Raw genomic sequence first — 9262 nt, forward strand, 5'->3', positions numbered from 1 at the left:
CTTTGAGGTATGTAAAAGATAAAAGCAGCTGTAGGAGGTGAGACTGAAGGCAGGAGTAGCCCGGGGTCCTGGCCCAGCAGTGGGCAGCAGCAGAGGCACAGGCAGGAGCACAGGGACAGAGTTGATGCTCACAGCGCGCAGGGATGGCGGAGGTGTCTGCATCTCCTGAGCTGCAGCTGCTGAGCTACTGAGAGGGATCAGTGCATGGAAGAAAGAGCCCCTGTTACCCACACGCTGACACTGATCACAGAATCACAGAATATTAGGACTTGGAAGGGTCCTTGAAAGATCATCAAGTCAACCCCCCCTGCCAGAGCAGGATCACCTAGACTAGGTCACAGAGGAACGTGTCCAGGCGGGTTTTGAATGTCTCCAGAGGAGGAGACTCCAGGAAAGGAGGATCCCAGGAAACTTCTGGTATCTTCACCATCCTATGGCTCTGAGTGCCTGAGGGATCGAGAACTGCACGCTCTTAGCTGTTCTGACCAGGTCACCAGCCCTCTCACCTCTGTTCCCGTCTCAAATCTTCCTCTTCTCCAGGCCTTCTCTGGTTTCCCACACTGGATATGCAGCTCTTCCAGCAGGATACAGATAGGTATTAAACACAGTCCCTAGTTCTTCACACAGTCTTTAGTAGGAGCCTCAGCACAACAGAAGCTCTTTCCTGTAAGAGTTGAGGAGGAGGCTTGGCCTGAGGGACAGCAAGTGCCTCCAGCAATCCCCTGGGGTGGCTAAGGGCCTCCAGGGACAGTGCCAGCTCCTTCTGTGAGGACTCGCAGCCAGTAATCAACTGAAAGAAGAGAAAGATAGGGGAGAGAAAATTTGGGTATGGAGTTTGAATAAAATAAGAAAATTCCCTTACAACTGTAAATGAAAAGTCTGCACTAGCAAAATAAAACCTCTAACCTGTAATTGAAATCTAGTTCATACAAAGACTTCAAAATGCTACAATAAATGTGATCAGAATTTAAGCCATCAGCAGTACTTGTTCAGCACTTACACAGAGCATAGGAAAACTGCTCAGTCAATCACTCAGTGGTTAATTTTCCACTCTTACCAACCATTCTGTACAATTTGGCTGGGGTCTCAAACCAGTGATATTACTGGGGAGAAGATGAATCGGATTTGGGCTTTTGTTTTCTTTTTTCAAAAAAGAGTCTTTTCCTGTTTTAAAGCAGAAACGGTATTTTATTGATTTTATTTGATCCTGAAAAAAAAATCAAAGAATTACAAAGGTTATGTACAAGTATTTCTGGAAGTAAAAATCTGGGATCTGCTGCCAAGGTTTAACATCTGTGTTTGCTTTCTTAACCACTGATACAATAAATATGACTGTATAAAAATCTTGCACATAGGACTGCCCATCCTCTGTGTTGAATTGCCTTAATTTTACTTTCTGGATGGAAATAATAAAGGCTTAGCTGGAAAAAATTCATTCCATTTCCACCAGCAGATCTCCCTCTCCAACAGTGTCACCAGCTTTGCAGTGCACAGCTTTCACCTGCGGTACAGAAACAGAAACAATTTCAGACCTTCCTCGATAGCATGGTTAAATAAATGGCGTGGTTGGCACTGCTTACATAGCGCATCACAGCTGCAAGGTAAATGGCCTCTGTACACCGTTATGACCACCACAGGGATCACAGGCACATGTATTTTGGAGGGGCCTCAAGAGGCTGCCAGCTGCACCTCCACCACTCAGAGTCCAGCTGAGTTCTGAGTATTTCGGGATGGGGAGTCCACAGCCTACGGGCAGCCTGCGCCACTGCTTGACCAAATTGCACCCAACTCCATCACGGTCTTTAGGCACCTACCACTTGCTGCTTTTCTTATTACTTAGGTGCTTAAAGGTCTGAACGTCAAATTGAGATGGCACTTTTAAAATGAAAAAGCACCTTTTAGCCACCTGTTTGCACTGCTGGTTATTTACCACTGCATTTTTAAATCTTTCAGCCAGCAGGCTGACTCTTCAGTACTCACATTTGGATGTTTCAGTGAGATATTCCAGTATCTCTTGCATCACAGATTTTAAATGTAACTGAGTTTTGGGACTGCAGCCATGAAGTGGGTTTCTGTCACTCCCCAGACAGCTGAGATGGATTTATTAAAATCTGAATTTGGATCCTTTAACACAACTGAACTCAGCAAAGGGCTACCGCTGTCACATAAATGCAACTACATCTGTAAATGAATTATTTACTCACATATGGATTCCTGAATTTTAAAATACAAGTATCTTACACTACTCCCTCATTTCCTCTATAAAAGGCTGCCACGTGTTTGAATTCCCTCTCAGCACATGGAGCTCCAGAAAATACTTGCAGCTGTATATTAGTGTTTGCTTGCAATATTAATTCAGAGCTCACGCTGACACGCCAGATCCTCAGTCCAAACCTTGCTCAGCAGTTGGCTCAGTTCAGTCATCCAAAAGTTACCTTGGGCTCCTAGAGAAAACCTGCAACGTTCCCAAAATGGCCTGGCTACTATGGCTGCACTATTGCCCACACCTGAGTTTGATAGCCCAAAGCCACGGGAGCTGTAGGCTCCGTGGCACGGGCATGTTCACAGCATTGCTCAAGAAATGAGGCTGAACACTGTGCTCAGGAAAAGGCACCATGAGATGTACAAAAAAGAGCTTTATTTGTAAATCAATAGCTAGGCAGCCTACCCCATTCCTGAGACTCAGTCCTTTCAGAGATGAAAGCAGTGTGAAAAATACTCTACCGCTTTCTTTTCTGTTTCTCCAGAGCCCCGGCTCAGCAAACATCGCAGCTGACCAGGGCTGCAAACTCCCCAGTGATTTTTGACGTGCGGCGGGGCCAGCTCTCAGTCCTGACCCATGCGCAGCTGTCCCGCAGGAGGCCGGAGGCAATCCGGTTCCTCTCCATCTTTCCTTCATTTCTGAACCACCTGCAGCTGGAGCCCACCCAAAGTAGATAAAAACAAGCCACTTTTCTCACAATTACAAACAGGAAGATGGGGTTTGATGCAGAAAAGGAATTCAGCCAGGAATGAAAATGGGAACGTCTTCCAGCTGACGGCAAACGAATGGAGTTTCAAAATAGAGTTTCAAAGCACCAAACCGTGGCCTAACAGCCTGTGCCAAATATCCCATTCCTGTGGAGGGGCCAAGCTATTTTAGCACTCGGAGCCACGACTTTGCACTGCAGAATAGGATGAATTCTGTTTAGCAGCTTCATTTCTACCCAGCCCAAAACTTTGTCAAGTTCTTAACATTCTAAGGAACCAAATAATTTGCCTATTATTAACATGGAAACATCATGGGGACGTTGCACAGTGCACACCAAGCCCACTGGATGGCCTGCGTACCATTCAAATCCCACTTTGAAGGACTCATAAGCCAAATGTGGGTTTTATGTGGCATCTGTACAGGAGTGGGAGATATTTATCACTGGGAGAAGTACAAGCAGGATTTTAGGGAACAGGCCTATGGGTTGCAGCACACCTGGGCAGGAAAGGGGAGGGTAAAGTAAAAAGAAAAGGGAGTGGGTGGGAGGGGGAATGACATTTTAATTACAAATACTCACTAGTTAAAATCAGTGGATGCAGAGAGCGGCAATAAGGGGTTAAACAAAAGCAAGGATACAAAAAAATAAATGCTAGGAAATATTAATCAAGTGAGAAAATAAATTATATAGGAATTAATGCATGAAAGAAAATAATAAAGTGGCAATGTTGGAGCAACGGGAGAAGCTACGTTCTCCCTCACTCTGCAGTTTTTTTTCCTCAAGACCCAATTTTGCACTAGACACCCTGGAAGAGGTAAGTGCTGGGTCCCGTCCTCAGTGCTGTGCCAAATTCGCCTTTCTTGTAAACACACAAACAGTCCTTGGCACAGGGACCCACCTTGAGGTCCCGGCCAATCTTGCCAGTGTCCGACCCGGCCCCTGCCCAGGCAAGTGGGGCTCCTTGCTGCCTCCCCCTGGGCTACGGGTTTTGTTTTGCTGTTTTTCATAACAAAAAGTGCTTCTGGGAGAGCCGAGGGGCCCATCCCCAGGCAGAGAAGGGTTTGGATGTGCTAGGAAATATGAGAGTATGTAATCCAGATCCTTGACAAGACCCCGACCAGCGACTCCTCCAGTGTGGCCCTGCTCTCCCTTTGGAAGGGACGGATCAGGGCCTCCTGTCCAGGTGATGGTTTCAGACTGGGAATCACAATCTGGCACAGGGATGCTCTGAGGCCCTGATTTAGTCCCCAGACCAGATGGGGTTTAAGGCCTGCCCCTGTCACATGAGCTTAACTGGTTCCTCGCCCTGACCACTGGTTTTGGTACATCCTGTGCTGCAGGAGGAGTCCCAGCTCAGGGGTGCAATGCTCATCCCCTCAGAAGCAAGACACCGCAACGCACAGCCTTGCACACCTTAACACATTTTCAAATCTAGGCTTCACATTTAACAGTCACAATAATAATCATAATAATAAATTGCTTTTCTCATCTTCCTGCAAAAACACTTTCCATGCCTTGTTCTGAGTGTTGGGGTTTTTTTAAATGTCAAATCGTTTGCCATTAATGAATTAACTGGCAAAGAGATCTCTTCAGCTGCTCTCTGGAAAGATGGAATTTGGAGAAATGATCTGCAACACCTTTCAATTCAACTTGGCATTGTAACATCACAGAAAACAAATCATTTAGGAGAAAAGGAGTTATATGAATTTCTGAAGCCAGTAAAACTATTTCCTGCTGTGCTATCTAAGGCTCGGAACTACTTAACAGCATTCACAGCAGATGCAAATGTTAAAAATTAAAGACAACTCACTTTGAAAGACTTGCACCGATCAGACTTAATTCCTTAACAACCAGAATCCTCCTTTTTTTCCTTTTTCACTTCTATTTGACAAGTTGCATATGGTTTTAAGTGACCCAAGGTAGCTTACCTTGCCTGTTTTAGCAGCAATCATACTGTTCTGCATTTTCATTGCTTCAATTACACAAATCTCTTGACCTTCTGAAACCTGGTAAAATTAAAGCAGTACAAAAATGAGGAGAGGGGATTTAAAATGCTCTAAGTGTGTATGACTCTTCGGGAAAATAAAGGGATTATTTCATTAAATGCTAAAAATACTTCTGTGGCACAATTCAAGTCAGGCAGGAGGAGAGCCACGACACAAACCACAAACCCAAATCACAGCTGCCTTTGACAAACCAGCAGCTACCCAAGGAAAAATGAAGCACCCACTTAAAACCATGACCCCAGACAAACCTGAAAGCCTCCTCTCCCATCCCACCCATTCAGCTCCAACTCCTACAGTTTGCATTTCACACCCATCACAGTGCGACATTACACCCAGAGCAAAGCTTAATCTGTGAAGTTTTGGCCGGGGAGCCTTTGCTTTGCTTCCCTGGCACGGATTCTGCCGATACCAATCCCGAGTCAGAAGCCAAAAGTTTCTTGGCATGCGCCTGGGGGAGTGCAGGCTGGAAGTGACGGGGTAACGTGGAGCAGAAAGTCACACCTGGGCACATGGCCGCATCCCAGTGGTGGCCGATGGCTTCGGCCTGACGAGAGGGAGGGCCCTGTTGGGAACCACCACCTCTCATCTGCAAGGGAGTCATCGCCAAAGCAAAACCCTCATTTTCACTGCTGCTCTTAGAGGGAAACACTGAAGTCTCCTCTCGCTGCTTGTTTGTGCTCTGCTAACAGGCACACACAAGATCAGGGTCACCAGTAACCCACTGGGCCGCTCCGCTGGGCTCCCAGTGCCCTCCTCCAATGCTTGGGCCCACACTGCACAGAGGGAATGGCCGCTCAAGGCTCTACAATGTTTGGGGGGTGGAAAACAGGAGATTCAGAATTTATCCCTCGTGTAACCCAGTGACCAGCCAGTCATCCCACAGAGAGGATTTACACTGGAGAGGGAAGGGCACTCGGCGCCACCTTTATTTATTTAGCGCTTCTTCAGTAATTAGGGCTTGTGCAGGTACACCCTTCTGGGATGCCTGGCTCCCAAGTCTGTTCATGAGGCTCTTTTGCAGACTTAGCCCACCATTCCCTTGTTATCCCAGCCAATTTGGGATGCTTTCGCTCTGATGTTGAAGTTTCATTAAAGAGGGCAATCTGAGACCTGCAGAGATGTGCTCTGTGTGTTGTTATATGTGCCAGTGCCCTCAAATTGTGTTTGTTTATATACATGCATTTATACACAGATCTATTTCTCCAAATATATGTAGAATCTGTACTACATATTTAGGACCAAGTGTGTACCACTTGGGAGGAATATACTATCTAACAGACAGGTGTGAAGCCAGAGACCAAATGCACATTGACTGAAGCACATTACAAAAATTTAAATAAAGCTTTCTTTCTAAATCAGTGACTCTGCACTAGCAATGACTGAGAAGTGTTGTTGTCTGCCTATGGATTCTGAGTAAGACAGAAGAAAAGATGCTACGTTAAAAGGTGCTTACACACCATTTCTCCCACAGACTGCCAAGAGCAATATAATGGGGGCTTGGGGCAAATAAGGCAAGCATTTGCTATGGGAACACAGTGTGCTAACCCAATACAGAGAGTAACCAACAACCAACACTTCACCTGCAGAAATTCCATCCCAAGCTTCAGGTGAGCATTTAAGTCATTAGCAGTGTCAAATTCAGTGAATAGTACCAAATACTTGGTCTTTGTCCCCAGTTGTTTACCCTCTATTCCGCATCCCTGTCTTTTGTCTCCCTCCTTCCACACCTGCGGCTCTGCCTGTGGCCCTGTCCCAATGGCTCCTTCCTTCCTTCTCGCTGCTTCTCCTCTTCTCCCTGTCTCACTGCTCAGCATTTCTTCCATCTGCTCTCAACTTTTCCAGCTATTTCTGAGGTTAAGAGGAAGCTATGAATATCTACTGCTGTTTAAAAAAGGGAGGAAAAAAAGGCAAGAATGTTTGTTGAAGGTTTGGGGGTTTTTTAATAACATTTTTCAGAAACAAATTTGCCATCTTCTGGTTAAACTCAGCTACCAAAGCACCAAGAACATGGTCCTCTAAAGGTTGCTGAAGGCTGAGCTGCAGAGGAGGGCAGATCTGAATTGAGGGGCTTAATTTCAAGGGCACAAGAAACTCTCTCCTCTGGAGCCCCAGCACGATTCTGTTTGCCAGAGTGTAACACAGCTTCATCGGGAGGGTGGTGAAAACAGGAACCAGTTTGCAATTCACAGAATCATAAAATGGTTTGGCTTGGAAGGGACCTTAAAGATCATCCAGTCCAACCCCCCCTAAACACAGTTCTGGAAACACACCTACTGGAACAGTGCAGAATTGTCTTTGTAGATCTTAAATACACCTGCAAAATGCCAGGAAATATTAGCGGCCGTGGCACAGAAATATCCATGGATCAGAGCTTCTCAGTTTCATAAACCTGCTGGGTTGATGGCAAAAGAAGTGGCATCTGGGAAAGAAATGACTCATCCAGCCCACAAAATCCACAGAGAAGGTGTCCAGTTAACATCTAGTCCCACTAATTTGGGAGGAAGGAGGCACTTGCAGCAGGTACCATGTGTGAAAATGCTGTGTCAGCGGTTCTGATGATGTGCAATTTGTTGAAAATTACCTTGGCGAAAGCGTCACTTAAGCTCCGAAGTTTAATTACTGTTCTTAAGTTAAACCTTTACAGCTCCACTCATTGTGCTGCAAAGCGACAAATCCTAAAATGAGGCACTTGTATCTCTCTTTTCTCTTTTTTCAGTCTTTTGGGCATTGTCCAATTTCTTTCATTCTGTAATTGCACATATCCTTTTGCCTGTTATTTAGCCTGCAAATGAAAGCCACAGTGATGTGTACGAGGTCTTGCTTTCTAACTTATTTAAGGATTTATCTGGACCATTTTTAATGTTGCATTTTCATAATATAATTTATTTCTTTTGATGGCTGGTAAGCCAACGTAAACCACCATCTTTACATTTCGATTTCAAGAGGTCTCAGTGATGACCCAAATCTGTCAAAACAGGCAAATAAAATCAAACAAAAAATCTGATTGACTGGAACCAAGTAAAATAAAAGGACTCCTTTTCTGAAAAGAAATAAAACTCAGGTATCTTTCTCACAGAGTCACACTACTACAGACAAATCTACCTTTACATTGCTTGGAATATCAAAATAAATCAGTGATTATTAAATGTTAGACCTGCACTGTATTTTAGTAGTTTATTTTAGGGGAAGGGGAAGAAGGGCAAGGGGGAGAAGGGGGAGAAGGGGGAGAAGAGGGAGAAGGGGAAGGAGAAGGGGGAGAAGAGGGAGAAGGGGAAGGGGAAGGGGAAGGGGGGGGAAGGAGGAGAAGGAGAAGGAGAAGGAGAAAAGGAGGAGAGAAAACTGAAGAGGGGAGTACTTAATATCTCGATGTGGCTACCAATTCTGATGTGAATTTGGGAACAGTCAATAGCACCATTTGAGTAACTCGAGGACCACATGGTGGTGTTTATCTGCTCTGGCCGAAAGGTAACGGGCAGGACTCTGTCTCCAGTCATTTTCCGACCAAGCACCTCCTGGCACGGGGTGGAAGCAGAATTTGAGGAGTCACAACCCCGAGTCATTTTCATTGCACCTCCAGGAGGCCCGTGAAGCCTAATTGCATTTACAGATAGGTCTCTTTAAATCTCAGAGATACAAAAAGACAGCACAGATTCGATGGCATCGCTACCACGGGATCTTTGTGAACGTGGTACCCTTTCCTCGGACTTTTGTGCATCACCTGATGAAGACTTAGTGATTGTGACAGGACGTCTTCAACGTTAGGCTTCCAAAATGGTCACAAGCCCCGCCAGTCTTTCTGATAAACCCAACGGGCTCTGATGTATTTCCCCGCTCCCCCTCTAATTGGTGTAAAGTTTGCAGAGCTGAACCCCCTATCTTTTATCCAGCTTGCTGCGTCCCCTCCTTTGACACGGGGTCAGGGTTCACATTCGCATCCGATTATCGCGGTGGCACTCATTAGCCGGCAGCCCGCCTCGCTCCAAAATGAGTTTGCTGGAAGGGGAACTCGGCCCATTTACTCAGCAGATTTTGGCATTTTAAGGAGGCCCGAATGTCACACGGTATTGCTACGTTGTGACGAGTTTCAGACATCTCCAGCTGATGATTAATTGTGAGTGATGGGAAATAAAATCCAGTAAAGCCAGCTGCTTGCCATGGTCGGCAAAATTACTATAATGGATATAGGCTGCCAATTTTCCAGTTTTACTGGCAAGTCTTCCAAGTGTAATTAAGGGAAGTTATAAATGATATGGAAATCTATCAAGTCCCATTTATTTTCAGAGGACT

The 9262-nt window shown here is 45.5% G+C and overlaps 1 long non-coding RNA gene across 1 annotated transcript; it reads right to left on the bottom strand.

The window, feature by feature from the left end:
- Nucleotides 1-1167: 1167 nt before the first annotated feature.
- On the bottom strand, nt 1168-4975 carry LOC104547074. The gene is made up of 2 exons (XR_728189.1): nt 4898-4975; nt 1168-1501 (listed from the first exon to the last, which is right to left on the bottom strand). It is a non-coding gene; the product is annotated as an uncharacterized LOC104547074 (long non-coding RNA).
- Between the last annotated feature and the right edge of the window lie 4287 nt (nt 4976-9262).

This window comes from Mesitornis unicolor, unplaced genomic scaffold (genome assembly GCF_000695765.1).
Source record: "Mesitornis unicolor isolate BGI_N332 unplaced genomic scaffold, ASM69576v1 scaffold45899, whole genome shotgun sequence".
Taxonomy (NCBI): domain Eukaryota; kingdom Metazoa; phylum Chordata; class Aves; order Mesitornithiformes; family Mesitornithidae; genus Mesitornis; species Mesitornis unicolor.